The 19,619-nt window shown below is 36.1% G+C and overlaps 3 pseudogenes; 2 read left to right on the top strand and 1 right to left on the bottom strand.

The window, feature by feature from the left end:
* LOC125868862 (sphinganine C4-monooxygenase 1-like) overlaps positions 1-1,978 on the top strand; it is a 5,553-nt pseudogene extending 3,575 nt beyond the window's left edge.
* A 1,199-nt stretch (positions 1,979-3,177) lies between these two features.
* Positions 3,178-17,945, bottom strand: LOC125868861 (putative late blight resistance protein homolog R1C-3; annotated as a pseudogene).
* LOC125867118 (sphinganine C4-monooxygenase 1-like) lies at positions 8,970-9,979 on the top strand (annotated as a pseudogene).
* Positions 17,946-19,619: the final 1,674 nt, after the last annotated feature.

Raw genomic sequence — 19,619 nt, 5'->3', positions numbered from 1 at the left:
GGTCCGTGCAGGTGGTTTCTTTTATTGTGCACGAGCGTACCCGTCGGGTTTATGGGAGCCCGGCGGAGTTAGTTAGATTGCTTGTCTTTGTTGCCTGTACGCTCGTGTACATACCCCCCATTTACTACTCTTTGCACTTGATGTGACCCTTTATTTGCATTTCAGTTTACTTTTGCTTATCTTGCTCAGTCGGCCGATGATGCCTACTGGGTACCTGTTGTTTTGGTACTCATGCTACGCTCTGCATCTATTTTGTGATGCAGGTCCGAGCACTAGTAGCCAGCGTTGATCGAGCTTGGAGTAGACTTATCTGGAGACGGGGGTGAGCACACGGCGTTCTGTACTATTTCAGTCTCCATCTGTATATATAGACTTGTATTTTTCCTTTCGAGACAGTCCAGGCTCTGTTGTCCGGTTTTAAGACTTGTACTCATTTTGTAGTAGCTCTGTACTAGTGACTTCCAGGTTCTGGGAGGGATCTTTATTTGTATATAAGTTTTTGGTTTGCGTCCGCCTGTTTATATTGTTATTTGCCTACTCTTGTTTAATTTCTACCCTCAGACCCATTACTTGTTGTTCCGGGTTACGGGTTGGCTTACCTGCTGGTGGGTTATAGTAGGTGCCATCATGACTTGAGAAATCGGGTCGTGACAAGATTAGACTAGTGGATCCATTAGGCAGTTCAGGTCTTATACCTTTGGCCGGGTATAAGATGCTCTGGCAGCGTGAGGTCGATCGCTGTATCATCACTATAGCTCTTATGTGATGGTTGTCGGTTAGAGAAACTCCCGCAGCAGTTATTGTATTTCATATTCAGAGATTATTGTATTTTTATATACATCAGTTCATTGTATTTCTATATACATTTCAGGCTTATTGTATCTTTGTATACACACAGAGTTTATATTATGTTTTAGACAGTCTTTCTTTATATCGCACTTGTTTTAAATTGTCTTATATTGAAAGAAGTCAGTCAGGTTGAGTTGAGTTGAGCCAGGTAAGCTATTCAGTTTCTCCCAGATTTCCTTCTAGCCGTGGTTGCTTAGTTTTCCAACTTGCATACTCGTACATTCCATGTACTGATGCCAGTTGGCCTGCATCGTTTCATGATGCAGATCCAGGTATCCCAGATCAGCAGCCTGCTCGTCGTTGATCCAGCTGAGCACTCCAGAGTCAGTGGTGAGCCTCCTTGCTTTCCGGAGGACTCAATTATTTTGTGTTCTTACTTTTGTCTTATTAGGATGTTGTGGGGTCTGTCCCAACATCCATCTCAGTATTTTTAGAGGCTTCATAGACAGACAGTCAGTCAGCTAGTTTTGAGTCTCTTATCTTTGTATATATGTAAATATCCTATTTTGAGATTCGGGTTGCCTTAGGGCCATATTTTATAAATTAAGTTGTTTTGAAATATTGCATTGCTTTGAGTTATTCTGTTGAGTTAGGTTTCTGCTGAGTTAAGAAAGCCAGGCCAAGGGTTCGCTTGGGGCCAACAATGGTCTCCGAGTGCCGGTCCCGCCCAGGGTATAGGCTCGGGGCGTGACAACATGCACCAAAACAAGTTCTCATACAAACATATCCATGCTCTACATCACCGGCTAATTGTTCCGTATGCATTTGGAGCTTTGTACAACCACCCTTTGGAGGGTCTGATTCTTGACACAATCGGCGGGGCTCTAGCTTTCCTTGTCTTTGGCATGTCACCCGTACCTCCATCTTCTTTTTCTCATTTGCTACGATCAAGACGGTTGATGATCATTGCGGACTATGGTTGCCCGGAAATCTCTTCCATATCTTCTTTAAAAACAACTCCGCTTACCATGATATCCATCACCAGCATTATGGGACCAAGTATAACTATTCACAGCCTTTCTTTGTGATGTGGGACAGGATACTTGGTACGTACATGCCATATGAACTCGAGAGGAGACCGGAAGGAGGTTTTGAAGCTAAGCCTGTTAAAGATTGCAAGGAACATTGACAATACTGTTTACATGTTTGTCATTGAGTATATAGTTAAAGGGTTCTGCATATATTGTTGTATAACTGGTGTTGGTTTCGAGGTTTGAGAAAGGAATAGGGTCAAATAATAGTTTCCTTTTTAAACATTGTCTCAGATCTGATATCTGGTATATTCAACTGCAGGCAGAGATAAAAGATTACTGAAATACATTGTGTGCCTTGAATTCTTTAGTTCCAAAGCATATGGACATGTATTATGATTTGTTACTTTCTCATATTGTCCTTTTTTTGGGCTGTTATTGATGGTGTCGAGCTCACCTTGACCATTTTACTGAGTACCTGCTTCTTCCAACCAAAGAGGCATCAGGTATCTCTGTTTAGCGGTACTTAGATAGATGGGAAGAGATCTCTTAGTATTTTTCGCTTTTGTTGTTTTCACCTGCTTCATTGATTGACCACTAGGCCATACTCTCGGGTGCTAATATTCTCATTTCTCTAACATGTAGCAGAGTGGCATCACAACATTTTGGTGAACTCATAAGAAAATAGAAAAGGCTGAAACCATTCACTTCAGGATCCGTAAAATCTAATGACTTACATCAAACCTCAAAGACTTAAATGAAACATTTGTTCAATAGTTACATTCTTAGATGTATTTAGTTTACAATGAATGCAACAGCCGTTGGACGTTTTACAGAATCTTTATTAAACGAAATAACTCATAAAGAAATTACATGTGATATTCCAAATTGCTCCAGCTACAAACTCTGGATACCCTGTTAAAGAATAACTCAATGGGCATTTTTTGAGTTGAATTTGAACGGATTACAATGGGTTGAACTCAGATTTACTGATCCATCAAAACTTTACTACCCAGTTTATGTTTGTGTGTGTGTCATGAAATGGTATTACAGTAAGCAAAATGACTATACCACATTTGTGTTGACAAGTTGGGACTACAACCTTGGCATGCCACACTTTCTCAGTTTCTCCACAACTAATTGAACTTCATCAGCATCCACATCTCCGGTCACAGTAAGTTTCTTCTCTTTTATATCAGTTGAAATTGATTCTATCCCTTTCATATCGAAAAGACAAAAAAGATGAATCTATCTATTTGGTGTACTAAAAAAAAAGGGAAGAAAAAAAAAAGTAGTACCTGAAAGAAAAACTAATCTTTTTCTGCAAGAGAAAAACCCAAATGTAAAACGAGGCCACCAGGTAAAGATAACAGAGAAAACAGTTCATAAAATTTAGGCCATTTCTGATTCATCAAAATCATACAGAATAAAGCTTTTTTCAGTAGTGTACCTTGATGAGAATGAGCTTGAAATTAGTATTTTGATAATCTTCGACTTGTGTTTCTTGTATATTCATGGCTGACTTGACAACTGACTCATTGCAGTTTTCTACCTTGATGTACTGCAGAGAAAGGATGTCCATGAAACAAGAAGGGATCTCCATAAGATCTCGACATCCACGCAAAACCAATTGTTCAAGGTTAGGAAAGGCATTGTCGTCTACAATCCATTTCATCAAGGACAAATATTCTAGTTTCAAGATTTTGAGTTGAGGGAACTTTCCATTGCTCACTTTCCATTCCCTATGATCACCAAATTCAACGTTGTACTGTATGAGTACCTCAAGGTGCTTGAGATGATCAGCAGTTTCTGATAAGTACTAAGAATCCAGGTAAAAGCCAGAGAGTTTCAAGTATTTGAAATTTGGTGTAGAGATGCAAAAGGGGATGGCTTTAAAGGCTTTTGATTGATAAAGCTTTAGTATTTCAAGCCGTATTGGAAAATTCAACACATGGTACTGAGGGGGGTATTCTAAACATTCAACTTCACATACCAGTTTTCGAAGATTAGGTGTTTTTCTCAGCATCAATTCTGCATCCTCAACACAAGAGAAATATGGAGTGGAAAGGGTTTCCAAATCATAAAGTTTTGCAGAGTTCTCAAGTAATGCTTCTTCATTTTCTGTGCTGAAGTTAGGAATATGCAGATGTCTCAATTTAACCATATCCCAAACTGTACTAGGTAGTAGTAGCGTGCAACGTCTCACACGTTTTAGTATAAGAGTTTCAAGGTTCCAAAGATTGGATATGCTTGAAGGAATTGAATTCTGATCAATGTGTGCAGATAAATACCTCAAGTAAGGAAGCTCAGTTGGAATAAAATCAATAACAACCCGGTGCTCCAAATCCAATACTTTTAGAAACTTAAAATTTAATAAAATGTGTGAAACTGCAAAAGCATGAGAGGATAAGGGACGACGGGGAAAGTATGGGTCATAACTCTTAAAAAGTACAGAGCCAACAAGTGAGCAAGACGCACTCCATTCTACAAGAGTATCCATTTCAGTGAAGGTTAAGTGAGCATGCTGCTTGTGAGAGTAAACAGCTTTGGTACTCTGATCCCTGTGAAAATATCAATTAGCAAAATCATATCATTAATTTGAAATACTTGATTGATTGAAAGTAGCATTACTTGTCATATATATTACCGTTTTATCCATAGTAGAAAATTCTCCTCAGCTGCTCTTTCCTTGCAGAAGTCAAGTAATACATCATGAAGGCGACATGCTGTGACCTTACCATCTGAAATGGCCCTATGAGTAACCATTACTAGATTTCTTCCAATAAGATTCTCCAAGTAACCTTCTGCTATATCCTCCAAGCTCCTGCCTTCACTACTTTTTATAAATGATTCTGATATCCATAACCTTATTAACCTTGAAATGTCAATCACTCTATCCTCTAACTTCACTTGACTTTGATCCTAACTTTCTTGAATTGAATTATGGATTCAAGGATTATGATTTGTGTTTGGAGAGACCTCATGATGTTTAGGAATGATTTAGGACAGCTAAACTTAAGAAAAGTTACGAAATTAAATTTTGAAACAGTGGAGTCCGCGTCCTGTCCGCGACGCGGAGCAGATTTTTGTTCACAGGGGGAACAAGTCCGCGACACGGACTTGTTTCATGCAAGTTTCCCGACTTTTCTCCTTCATTTTTCCAGCTCTAAACTCTCTTAACTTCAAAGGTTCTTTCCCCAAACACTTGGGATCATTAAAACCCTTAATATACAATAGATTCAACTCGGAATTCCATCCGGAAACATGTCCCAAATCAACAAGAACTTCAACACAACCACAATACTTCAACAACCACAACCAAATCTTTTCTCGGAAATTAAAACGAGTTTGGCGTGTGGGGGAATGAACCAACCCAACACTATGATCTCACATACCTTAATAAGGATCACCCCCGACGAAATCCACGACGATCTTGACGAACTTAGCTTCCTTCTCTTTCTCCTCTTCTTTCTCTCTTCACTCACAACCCTAAGACTCACTTTTTAAAAGGAAATACTGATTTAAAATCAGCTTGGACCCTTAATATAACCAAAAGAAATGCTTAGGGAAAAGACCAAAATACCCTTACAAATACGGGTGAACTTTCCTATGCCAACTGCCCAACTTCCAAAGGGCATAACTCACTCATATGAACTCGGAATCGAGCAAACTCGGCGGCGTTGGAAAGATCATTCCAAGGACTTTGCAAAAATAACTGCAAATACACCTAAATCTTCTTGAGCTAGGATTTATTACTGTTTGAAGTTGACCAAAAACTCACTTTTTTCTCCATACTTGACTAAATTTCCAGATTTTGAATTCTTCCCAAAAATGACTATTTCCAATTTCAAGCTTCTTCATAGTTATTTCAAATTGCAAGATGTCACAGTATTGGTGAAGTTTCTATATTCTTCAATCCAATACACAATCTGATTTGTTCGGTGAAGTTCTTATATTCTTCAAACCAATGGAGTAAAAAATATCAGAAGATTTTAGTTTCCAAAAGTTGGACACAATCAAATTTCACATGGAATAGAAAACTACAAAAGTTTTTTTACTCCTCTAAACAAAATACATATTAATAATAATAAAGATATATTCTGAGATCATCACATAATATGACCATCTATCCTAACATTTATGAAATAAATCTCATTACTTATAAAGGATAGAAAAAATAATAATCAAGGGAAATAAAGATAGAACCTGATTTTTCTTCATGCTTGTTAATTAGTAGAGGTTCGTTACCTCATAGGATTGACAAGGTAAGACCTAGCCTCCCTTGTTTGTACTTATTTCTATTGTGATTTTTATTTAAAATAAAATAAAAATAGAACCTGATGTTTACTCCCATTGAATCATATTCTATCTATCAGCAATGATTCCATGCAAGTCATTTTTCTTGCTAATTTTTTCTTTCTTTCCAGTTTCCATCATATTCCAATTTTCCTTAGAAGACATTGAATTTCAACAAGAAACCAAACTCATGTTCAAATATTTTTAGGAGACAACATTTGTTCATTTACTTCTTCTCATAGTTATATAAACCCAAAAATATAGGGAAAATAATTAAAGTGCACATATTAGCCTTTATGCACAAAATAACTTTTCTTATTGAAAAGAAAATTGAAGGGTGCAATGCTTGAATGCATTTGGGAAGAAAACAAAGATAATTTTACCCATTCAAGGAAAACTTACTACAGAAAATATACTCGAACTATTAAAGTAGTACTACTTAATCTCAAATCTCTTTATCATATGATAAAATAATTCTCTTTTTCTTCTTTTTCTCAACAAAAAGAACACAAAAAATAAAAGTAATAATTTCCTTACCACAGAAAATACCAACAATATTAAATTTCTTAAGCTTGTTATCTCCTAAATTAAGATTAGCAAACCAGAAATAATAAAAGATGAAAAGAAAAAGAAAAGAACTATCCGAGTCCACGGAACTCACTTTGTGTCCTTAAGAAATATAATCCCCTCAAGTACCCGAAGTTGTACATTAATTCCTCCCAAGATAAAACAGATTAACCATTAAAGAAGTAGCGGTACCTCAAATTTCGATAATTTCAACAAACTCAAAATGGCAGCAACAAATCTCACACAAAGACAGGATCGATCTATTTTGTTTTGTAAGAAAATGTCTGCAGAAGAAGGGAAGAATTCAATGCAGAAAAATGAGAGGAAGTCTCTCTATTTATAGCCAACAAAGGGTAAAGGTCACGACTCTTTGAAAAAAAAACAACATTTCAAAAACGTCACAATCCTTTGAAAAAAGCACAACTTCAAACAGTCATAATCCTTTAGAAAAGACACAACCTTTCATAAAGGTCACAACCTTTCGGCAAAGTCACAACCCTTCAAGAGAGTCACGACCCTTCATTTCTTATTCACACCTTTAAAACCCAACAGCAGCGACGTATCACAGACTGGCATTACAACATTTTGGTGGACTCATAAGAAGCAAAACGGTAGCATAACTCATAAGAAAATACAAAAGGGTGAACCATTCAATTCAGGAGCCACAAACTTTAAGGACTGAGTGAATGATTTGAAACAGAGTTTTATTAGAAGAAACAACTCAAAAAGAAATTACATGTGATGTTCCAAATTGCTTCAGCTACAAACTCTGCATACCCTGTTAAAGAATAACTCAATGAGTTAATAGCTCAAAAAGTATAGTTATAGTTGTCTAGACTCCATAATATTTAAAGCTACAAAACATACATAAACAAACAATCCGACAAAGATATGATCTTTCTCTTTTTGGTGTCAAAATTTTTAGCTCCAGGAATACACATTTTAGTTTAAGATCACAACCAACACCATACCTAGTGTGATCTCACATATAGGGGTCTGAGGAAGGTAGAGTGTATGCAAAATCTTATTACCCTTACCTACAGGTAGATACACTATTTCCAAAAGATCCTCAGCTCAAGTAACGCATATCAAAGCAGTTCAAAATACAGAAGTAAAGCAGACATAACAAATAATACAGATTTTAGTTTACGGCTAACAAATAATTAAAACTGTTTTTTTTCTTTTTATATAGATATTTACTTTGTGTGAGAACTGCCTTAAAAGTATCCATTTACCATTCAACAAAAATCACAGTTGAAAATGGATAAAAACCTTAGGTCCTAGCTTAAGTAACTAGTTCCTGAACCTTGCTTTGAAAAGCATCAACAAAACCATTAACTTTGCAGATGTAGTCATCAGTTAGAGGTGATAAATGGGCATTTTGAGTTGAATTTGAACAAATTACAATGGGACTATAACCTTGTCATTTTCTGGAAATCCATCATGGCTGAGTTTACCAGAGCTCAGCATTTCATTACAGCATGTCACGCTTGCTTAGTTTGCCCACAACCAATCGAACTTCATCAGCATCCACATCTCCACCCACAGTAAGTATCTTTTCTATCCTATTAATTGAAATTGATTTTATCCCTTTCATATCAAAAAGACAAAAAAGATGAATCAATTTTATGATGTACTAAAAAAAAGGAAAGAAAGAAAATATAATCTGTACCTGGAAGAGAGGATAATCTTTTAACTATCTCTTCATCAGGAGATGTATCGAATTTCAACACCATTTTCTGCAAGAAAACCCAATTGACGCAACGAGGGTTAAAGATAACAGTGAAAACAGATCATAAAGTTTATAGCCGTTATTTCTTATTCATCAGAATCATGCAGAATAAAGCTTTTCTCAGTAGTGTACCTTGATGATGACAAGCTTGAAATTAGTATTTTGATTATCTTCGACTTGTGTTTCTTCTATATCCTTGGCTGACTTGACAACAGATTCGTTGCAGTTGTCTACCTCAATGTACTTCAGAGAAAGGATGTTCATGAAACAAGACGGGATCTCCATAAGATCTTTACATCCGCGCAAAACCAATTGTTCAAGGTTAGGAAATGCATCATCAGCTACAATCCATTTCCTCAAAGACACATTCTAGTTTCAAGATTTTGAGTTGAGGGAACATGCCATTGCTCACTTTCCATTCCCTATGATCACCAAATTCAACGTAGTACAGTTTGAGTACCTCAAGGTTCTTCAGATGATCAGCAGTTTCTAATAAGTACTGAGAATTCAGGTAAAAGCCAGAGAGTTTCAGGTATTTGAGATTTGGTGCAGAGATGCAAAAGGGGATGGTTTTAAAGGCTTTTGATCGATAAAGCTTTAGTATTTCAAGCCGTATTGGAAAATTCAACGCATGGTACTGATGGGGGTATTCTAAGCAATCTGGTGGGGATCGACACGCTTCAATCTTTGTTCTTGGCAGACAGTTATTTGTTGCCATGTTGATGTTAGATACTTGGCAATATTTTATGCATCGGTACATGCACCAAAACAAGTTCTTGTACAAACATATCCATTCTCAACATCACTGGCTAATTGTTCCGTATCCATTTGGAGCTTTGTACAACCACCCTTTGGAGGGTCTGATTCTCGACACATTCGGCGGGGCTCTAGCTTTCCTTGTCTCTGGCATGTCACCACGTACCTCCATCTTCTTTTTCTCATTTGCTACGATCAAGACGGTTGATGATCATTGCGGACTATGGTTGCCCGGAAATCTCTTCCATGTCTTCTTTAAAAACAACTCCGCTTACCATGATATCCATCACCAGCTTTATGGGACCAAGTATAACTATTCACAGCCTTTCTTTGTGACGTGGGATAGGATACTTGGTACTTAAATGCCATATGAACTTGAGAGGAGACCGGAAGGAGGTTTTGAAGCTAAGCCTGTTAAAGATTGCAAGGAACATTGACAATACTGTTAGTACATGTTTGTCATAGAGTATGTACCACTGCAATTTTTGCCTTATTCAAATGCCTAGTTACTCATTTAATTTGTATAGAGTATATAATTAAAGGGTTCTGCATATATTGTTGTATAACTGGTGTTGGTTTCGAGGTTTGAGAAAGGAATAGGGTCGAATAATAGTTTCCTTTTAGACTTTGTCTCAGATCTGATATCTGATATATTCAACTGCAGGCAGAGATAAAGATTACTGAAATACATTGTGTGCTTTGAATTCTTTAGTTCCAAAGCATATGGACATGTATTGTGATTTGTAACTTTCTCATTGTTCTTTTTTTGGGCTGTTATTGATGGTGTCGAGCTCACCTCGACCATTTGACTGAGTACCTGCTTCTTCCAACCAAAGAGGTATCAGGTATCTCTGCTTAGCGGTACTTAGATAGATGGGAAGAAATCTCTTAGTATTTTTCGCTTTTGTTGTTTTCACCTGCTTCATTGATTGACCGCTAGGCCATACTCTCGGGTGCTAACATTGTCATTTCTCTTACATGTAGCAGAGTGGCATCACAACATATTGGTGAACTCATAAGAAAATAGAAAAGGCTGAAACCATTCACTTCAGGATCCGTAAAATCTAATGACTTACATCAAACCGCAAGGACTTGGATGAAAAATTTGTTCAATAGTTACATTGTGAGATGTATTTAGTTTACAATGAATGCAACAGCCGTTGGACGTTTTACAGAATCTTTTATTAAACAAAATAACTCATAAAGAAATTACATGTGATATTCCAAATTGCTCTAGCTACAAACTCTGGATACCCTGTCAAAGAATAACTCAATGGGCATTTTTTGAGTTGAATTTGAATGGATTACAATGGATTGAACTAACAAATCAGCTGATCCATCAAAACTTTACTACAGTTAATGTTTGTGTGTGTGTGTGTCATGAAATGGTATTACAGTAAGCAAAATGACTATTAACACATTTGTGTTGACAAGTTGGGACTACAACCCTGGCATGCCACGCTTTCTCAGTTTCTCCACATCTCCGGTCACAGTAAGTTTCTTCTCTTTCCTATCAGTGGAAATTGATTTTACCCCCTTCACATCGAAAAGACAAAAAGATGAATCTATCTATTTGGTGTACTCAAAAGAAAGGAAAGAAAAAAAATTAGTACCTGGACGAAGAAATAATCTTTTAAATGCCTTGTATAGATCTTCTATAACATCCAGCAATTTGAAATAACTATGAAGAAGCTTGAAATTGGAAATAGTCATTTTTGGAAAAAATATTCAAAATCTGGAAATTTGGTTAAGTGTGGGAAATCAGTGAGTTTTGGCCAACTTTGAACAGTCATAACTCCTAGCTCAGGATGAGTTGGGAGTAGTTCCAGTTATGATGGCGAATCTTGTGGAATGATCTTTCCAACACCACCGATTTTGCTCGATTCCGAGTTCGTATGAGCGAGTTATTCCCTTTGAAAGTTGGGTAGTTGGCAGGGAATCCGTCCAGAAATTTTAAGGGCATTTTGGTCTTTTCCCTAGCTATTTCTTTTGGGGTTATATTGTTGTGTTAGGCTGAATTTTTGGATTATTTGGTCCCATTCTTAAAAGAGTGAGAGTGAGGGTTTTGAGTGAAGAAGAGAAAAAGAGGAGAAAGAGGAGATCAAGCAAGTTTCCGTCGTGGATATCGTCGGGGGTGATCCCCACTAGGTATGTGAGTTCATAGTGTTGGGTTAATCCTTTCCCCCACACGCCCAACTCGTTTTATTTCCGAGAAAATCTTGGTTGGGTTGTTGAAATTGTTGGTTTGTGTTGTTGAAGTTGTTGGTTGTGTTGTTGGAAGTTCTTGTTGGTTTAGTACATGATTTGATTGTGTTTTTGAGTTGAATCTCTTGTATGTTGAGGGATTTTATGATCCTTAGTGTTTGGAGTTGAAACCCTTGAAGTTAGGGTGGTTTAGAGTTAGAAAAAGGAGGGAGAAAAGTCGAGTTTTCTGGGGAAAGGGGTGGTGCGTCACGCCTGCCAGCGCCCCCCAAAAGAGCTTCTGAGCTTTCTCCCTTGGGGCGCCGCGTCTAGCAGAGCGCCAGCAGGTCCCTTCTGAGCTTCAAGGGCTGGCGCTCCGCACCTTGCAGAGCGCCAAGGATGCCAAGTTCTCCCATTCTTTTCATACTTTCTCATGCATGTTCCTAGGTATTGTACCTATGTTTCCTAGTTGTTTCCAACACTCCAAGGTACTTCTAAACGTCAAGAACTCATCCAAAAACGTGTGATCATACACCTTGAATCCATAATCTAATTCAAGGCGAGTTAGTATCAAGTTAAAGTGAAGTTAGAGCCAAGTCAAGCAAAGTTAAGAAGTAAGTCCAAGCAAGTCTCTAAAGCTTTTCAAGAGTCGTTATTAAACGTTTTACCTTCGCTTAAGGTTCAAGTTCAAGTCGAGTAAAGAGTATAGAGTTCAAGCCAAGTGAAGAGTCTCAAGTTTCAAGTTAAGTCAAGAGCATAAAGTCGAGTCCATTTCTCAAAAAATATTAGGGAACTATGTATTTCCTGAAGATGTTTCTAAATGTTTTTACATTTGAGTAAGAAAGGAACATCGATTCCAAGTGAGCCTTTGGGCAAGATTTTGAGCAATTATCTCAAACTAAAGAAAGATGTGTTTAAAACACTTATGAGCTAAAGTATATTTTTGGGAGTAGTCTTGAGCACCGAGTTGGGGACATGAGTTCATATTAACTCAACTCTCCATAATAACCATGCGGCCAACATGGGATTTTCTCGGGTCATACTTTTTAGATGATCACGAAAGTTAAGCTAGTGGATCCACTTAGTAAAGATAGCTTCCTATATCACGGCTAGGTATAGGATGGTCCTTGGGCAACGTGAGGTAAAACGTTGTACCACCACTAGGGCTCATAGTGGTGGTTGTCGGTTAAAGAATCTCCCACAAAAGTTACATTTCTTTTATACAAGAAAAGTTGAGTTATTATTGTTTTATCATTAACGAACTAAGTTGTTTATACTGTTTTACAAGCTTTATATATTGCATGTGTTTTATTGCTTTATATATCGAGTTCAGTTATTCATGAGTTGTACAGAGACAAGGTAAGTGTTCTCTTGTACTCTTTTCAAGCTTAAGTTGCAGTTTAGCTTTCCATATCTCATACTCGTACATTCAATGTATTGATGCCAGTTGGCCTGCATCTTATGAAGATGCAGATACAGGTACCTCGGATCAGCATCCTGCACGTCGTTGATCCAGCTGAGCACTCCAGAGTCAGTGGTGCGCCTCCTTGCATTCCGGAGGACTCATTTATTTTGTGTTCTTAGTTTTGTTTTATTAAGGTGTTGCGGGGTCTGTCCCAACATCCATCTCAGTATTTTAGAGGCTTCATAGATAGTTAGTCAGTTAGTTTTGAGTCTTTCATCTATGTATATATGTAAATATTCTGTTTTGAGATTCGATTTGCCGTTGTAGCCAGATTTTATAAGTTAAGTTGTTTTGTAACCTTGCATTTGCATTGAGTTATTCTGTTGAGTTAGGTTTCCGCTGAGTTAAGAAGCCAGGCCAAGGGTTCTCTTGGGGCCAGAAATGGTCTCCGGGTGCCGGTCCCGCCCAGGGTGTAGGCTCGGGGCGTGACATCTTTATCATGAGATAAATTTAATTTCAACTTCTTTTTCTGCAAGAAAACCAAGAGAAAAACCCAAATGTAAAACGAGGGCACCAGGTAAGAAAACAGAGAAAACAGTTCATAAAATTTAGGCCATTTCTGATTCATCAAAATCATGCAGAATAAAGCTTTTTTCAGTAATGTACCTCAATGAGAACGAGCTTGAAATTAGTGTTTTGATTATCTTCGACTTGAGTTTCTTGTATATTCATGGCTGACTTGACAACCGACTCATTGCAGTTTCCTACCTCGATGTATTGCAGAGAAAGGATGTCCATGAAACAAGAAGGGATCTCCATAAGATCTCGACATCCACACAAAACCAATTGTTCAAGGTTAGGAAAGGCATCATCAGCTACAATCCATTTCATCAAGATTTTGAGTTGAGGGAACTTGCCATTGCTCACTTTCCATTCCCTATGATCACCAAATTCAACGTAGTACAGTATGAGTACCTCAAGGTTCTTCAGATGATCAGCAGTTTCTGAGAAGTACTGAGAATCCAGGTAAAAGTCAGAGAGTTTCAGGTATTTGAGATTTGGTGCAGAGATGCAAAAGGGGATGGTTTTAAAGGCATTTGATCGATAAAGCTTTAGTATTTCAAGCCGTATTGGAAAATTCAACGCATGGTACTGATGGGGGTATTCTAAGCACTCGACTTCACATGCCAGTTTTCGAAGATTAGGTGTTTTTCTCAGCATCAATTCTGCATCCTCAACACAAGTGAAATATGGATTGGAAAGGGTTTCCAAATCATCAAGTTTTGGAGAGTTCTCGAGTAATGCTTTTTTATTTTCAGGGCTGAAGTTAGGAATATATACAGATATCTCAATTTAACCATATCCCAAACTGTACTAGGTATAATACCTTGTCATGTCTGGCAGCTGATCTACATTTTAATATAAGAGTTTCAAGGTTCCAAAGATTGGATATGCTTGAAGGAATTGAATTCTGATCAATGAGCGCAGAGAAATACCTCAAGTAAGGGAGCTCAGTTGGAATAAAATCAATAACAACCTGGTGTTCCAAATCCATTACTTTTAGAAACTTGAAATGTGGTAAAATGTGTGAAATTTCAAAAGCATGAGAGGATAAGAGACGACGGGTGAAGTTTGGGTCATAATCATATATTATTATAAGTGGGAGGCTCAATTTTCAAAGTTGAATTACTCTTTTACCCTTTTACTAAATAAAAATATTTAATTAATAAAAATATCTAATCTAATTAGTAGCAATATTTAAATTGTTACATAATTACTGCACCCTAATGTAATAAATAAAATATCTACTCTAATTAAATAGGAGTAATATTTTAATTATCACACAATTACAGCAGCCTATATTCAATGTCTTGGAATTGCTAGCTTTTTCATCTTCCTAAAATTGTCCTCTATTCAATATTTTGGTTTCGTTTCAACTTCCTTAACTTATTTTTCAATTTTTTATACCAATTTAATGTCTTGGTATTCTACTTTAACATGCATTGAATCAAATCAAAATCACCCTTTTGAATTTATGCAATAAGCCTCTTCGTTGCTAAATAAATAGAAGAATTGGAAGAGTTGCATTGAGTAATTAAATGTAGACTAATTATTAACTAGGAATAATAAATATATGAATAAAAAAGTTCAAGGAATGCGCATCAGAAAAGATCTATAAAAAGGCAAAATTATATGAATAATTAAATTTAAATTATTACAAAATATTTTGTTGGTTCGTTTTGCCACTATTTCATGAATATATACATTTAAGTCACCTTCTTATGGGATATTTTGTACCCCTATCTACACACTACTTTTTCAGAATATTTTCATATCATCAATCAAATAATACAATTACCTTTTAATAATAAATCAATAAATTGTGAAACATTAATGTGGAGTTAATGAATTTGTCTAGCCCTTAGTGTAGTTTATCTTTTACTATATAATTATATGCACTTATCCCATTAATTTTAAATTTGTTAATTCTTTTAATTTTCATCCATTAGAAAACTTTTCATGTACTCTATTAAGTTTTATATAATACACATAACAATTTTGGAAAAAGTATAGGATGCAGTTCCCATTGATTTGCACAGTAATTTAGGTAACTGTATTGCTATTCAAATTATATCATATAATTGAAAGCTAGAGATTCTTCTAGCCGATTGCAGATTTGAGGCAGCAATAAGTGAAGCAGTTCTTGTCAAAGAACCATTTCGTGATAGTTTACCTCCCAGGTGATGTTGATTAATTAGTTAAAATTATTGTGTCTTTATGTTGTTAATCTTTAATTTGTGTTACACTTTAATATGTAATTGCATGGATTACTATAGAAAAAAAGTGTTATGTATGAGATTATATACTTTAGAGGTTTAATCCAAAATTTGAAGTTATTTGTCTAATGTGGTGTTGTAATGCATGAAACACATTGATTTTAACAGCTTGTCATGTTACATTTGATATTATATATATATATATACAATTTTACTAATTATTTATGTTAAATTCAAAGATGAAATGACTTAGAAGTTTAAATCAGAGAAAAGGTAATCTTCCCTTTCAAAATTCATATAACTCATTGCACATTTAATCTAATATTTTTAAAAAAAAATTACTTAGCATGTAATACACGTGCAACGTACGTGTTAGAGAACTAGTTCTTAAAAAGTACAGAGCCAACAAGTGAGCCAGACGTACTCCATTCTAAAAGATTATCCATTTCAGTGAACGCCAAGTGAGCATGCTGCTTGTGAAAGTAAACAGCTTTGGTAATCTGATCTCTGTGAATATATCAATTAGCAAAATCATATCATTAATTTTCAAATATAACTTGAAATACTTGATTGATTGAAAGTACCATTACTTATCATATTACCTATTTATCCATAGTAGAAAATTCTCCTCAGCTGCTCTTTCCTCCAACCTCCTGCCTTCACTACTTTTTATAAATGATTCTGATATCCATAACCTTATTAACCTTGAAATATCAATCACTCTATCCTCTAAAAATGCTCCAAAATAAAGGAAGCAAGCCTTAAGATGACAGGGTAAAACATGATAACTGTTGTCTACAATGGCTCTTGAGTCCTTGTGAATGTGGGTACCCAAATTGTTGGCCACTTGTTCCCAACATTCTACTTCCTTTTCCATCTTTGACAGAATACCAGCCACCAAATCAATTGAAAGAGGGAGTTGTCCACACATTTTTGCTATTCTTAGCCCAACATCTTTTAGGAGAGGGGAGAAGCTTTGTTCACCAAACACTTTCTTTTCAAGCAACTTCCAACTTTCACTTTCGTCAAACATACGAAGATGAAGGGGATCACTATGAACACTAGCATATTTAGCAACATCATGATGTCTTAATTCATTGTCAGGAAGTTCTCTACGGTCATTGGAACATTGAATCCTTGGCAAGTAACATTGAAATGCCTTTTGCATGAAGAGGTAGACCATCACCTTGATAGGCTCAATGTTTCTGGGAAGATCAAAACCAAGCTCCCGGTTAGTATCCTCCAACGTTGTGTCTTCCTTCTCCCCCTTGATATCATATAATGAGTAAATAAGAAATCCAGCATCAACAATAACAGAATCCATATCTTGAAGATGAAATTCCAGATCTAGTATTGGCAGATGAATAAGATTGTCTCTTAGAAGGCAGAGCATCTCCTGAAGGTTAGCCATTTGATCACTCAAACCAACCATCAGACTGTCGGAATCTCCACAATGCCACTCTCAGCTGCATGCTTCTTTTGAGCTTGTGGTATGGTCGACTTCAAAGCTTGCAGGACATCAATATAAATATTGTTGCGGCTGATGTCTGGCTGAATGGACTTAATCATCATTTCCATGAAATCAGAACGCAAACGACTGACTTCACTTGGAGACAAGTCTGGATTTCCATTGCCATAGATGACTGGCAAATGCAACCAAACAACCATTGCAATGTGGCTAGCCTCAATTAAAGCATGAATATAAAAAGTTGTTTGTCGGTATTGAGGCTCTATACATTTGTTTGAAACAAAGCAGACAAAAAATCTTAATAACTTCAACTCCTTTAACACTTGTTCTATTTGTTCCTTGTGTTCTGGAACAAAAAGCCACGAAATTGGATCATTGATCTTCACTAGAACATTGAGGTTCTCCACAAAAACATCGATGACTTCCATCACAAATTTGGGGCTAACATCATCCACCTTGTTGGCTGCAAGTGATGTATTTGGAAAAGAGTATTCAGCTCTGAATTCTTGCTTAGTCTTCCAAATTACCTCCTTCCAGTAGGCAAACGAATCATAAACATACAGAGTCTTGCTAGGTTGACAATCATAGGGTTTACACTGAATCTTCCAAATATCTGTCATTTTCTGTGAGACTTTTAGCATACCGCATTCACTTGCAAAAGGTAACCTTTTCAAATGGAGAAAACAATCGAGGAATTTTAAGTCCCATAGAAAGAAATTTATTCGACCCCTTGCAACATCCGAGTAATTTTGATCTTGCAGCGTGCTAAGGAGACGATCTTTCAGATTAGACAATTCATTGTTGAAATACATCCTTGTGACACAAGAATTAAACTGTTGTGGACTGGGAATGAAGAACAATTGAGATAAGACACACAGTATTATTGTTTATTTCTTCACTTCCTCATCTCACAACTAACTTACTATTAAATTAGTGGACACAAACTGCCCACATAATAAGTCGCATGAGATAAGCTGATTTATATTATCTCACATTACAAGACCATTATTTTACGACCAACAATTATTTGTCAACGATGAAGATCCGTGAATAGATATATATTACTCAAATTTCAAATTATGTGAGAGTGTTAGACTAGACAAAATATTTAAAAATAAAAGAAAAGTTTTTGAAACTTATAATCTAAAATAAATAGTAATATTTACATGATTATTTTTTTATTTTTTTGAATGTATACCACTAGACATTTTATTAACATAAAAATCCTCAATAGGGATAAGTACAAGCAAAGCGGGCTAGGTATTATCTTACCAATCCTATAGAAAAAAGTTTCATAAAGAGGGAGTATGGAAGATAAGATATAGCTCTCTCCACTACGAGTAAGATATTTTGAAAGAGTTGGGCCATACAAACAAAAAACTAAGTCATTGCTGCTGCACTCAGATAAATTGCCAAAGAATTATTCAAAAGGTGTTATACAATATATCCTTTAACTTGAACTCGATTTACATTTATTTTCTCTAATTTTGGGTACACATAAATAGACACATAAACTTGTATAAAATTGAACAAATAAGCATACATGTTCCTACATGACATCTTACATGATAATTTACATCAATATATTGCCCTGCATGTATTATGTCACGTGGGATTCATGTGTTTACTTGTTTAACGTTATACAAATTACGTGCCTACTTGTGTACACACAAAATTGAAGGACATAAATATAAAATAAGACCAAGTTAAAAGACATGTTAAGAATTATGCATATTCAAAAGCATTTGAGGAAGAGGTAAAATGCAAAGATAACTTTAGAATTTATGAATTTTTAAAAAGTTAATTTAATTTAATGAATTCCAAATATATTATTTATACAAACAAAATAATTTTTTGATATATACACATAATTAAAATTAAAATTATTGAATTACGTCGGATTCGTAGGTTTTAGCTCAGCCCCTATCGATGATAGGACTTATGGGCATTGAAATAATTGTAACAGCTGGCAACAATTGTTTAAATAGTTCAATTGTGATATGTGGTCCTCCACAAAAAAAAATCCAAGAACAATTATGAAAGGATAAGTACTGCAAGATTGGTGTAACATCCGACAATTTGAAATAACTATGAAGAGTCTTAGAATGGGAAATAGTCATTTTTTTTGGAAGGAATTAAAAATCTGGAAAATTTGGTTAAGTATGGGAAAAAATGAGTTTTTGGCCAACTTTGAACAGTCATAACTCATAGATCAAGATGATTTAGGTGTAGTTACAGTTATGTTTGCAAATTTCGTGGAATGTTCTTTCCAACGCTGGTGAGTTTTCCCAATTCCGAGTTCGTATGAGGGAGTAATCCCCTTTGGAAGTTGGGCAGTTGACAGGGAAATTAGTCCGAAAATTTTAAGGGTACTTTGGTCTTTTCCCTAACCAATTCTTTTTGTTATATTTTTGTGTTAGACTGATTTTTAGATCAGTTTGTCCCATTTTAAAGAGTGAGAGTGAGGGTTTGTGAGTGAAGAGGAGAAGAAGAGGAGAAAGAGAAGATCAAGCAAGGTTTCGTCAAAGATCGCCGTGGATATCGTCGGGGGTGATCCCTACTAGGTATGTGAGTTCATAGTGTTGGTTTGATTCTTTCCCCCACACGCCAAACTCGT

This window comes from Solanum stenotomum, chromosome 6 (genome assembly GCF_019186545.1).
Source record: "Solanum stenotomum isolate F172 chromosome 6, ASM1918654v1, whole genome shotgun sequence".
Classification (NCBI taxonomy): domain Eukaryota; kingdom Viridiplantae; phylum Streptophyta; class Magnoliopsida; order Solanales; family Solanaceae; genus Solanum; species Solanum stenotomum.
Note: the sequence above shows the minus strand (reverse complement) of the source record. Positions and strands in the feature narration are given on the sequence as shown.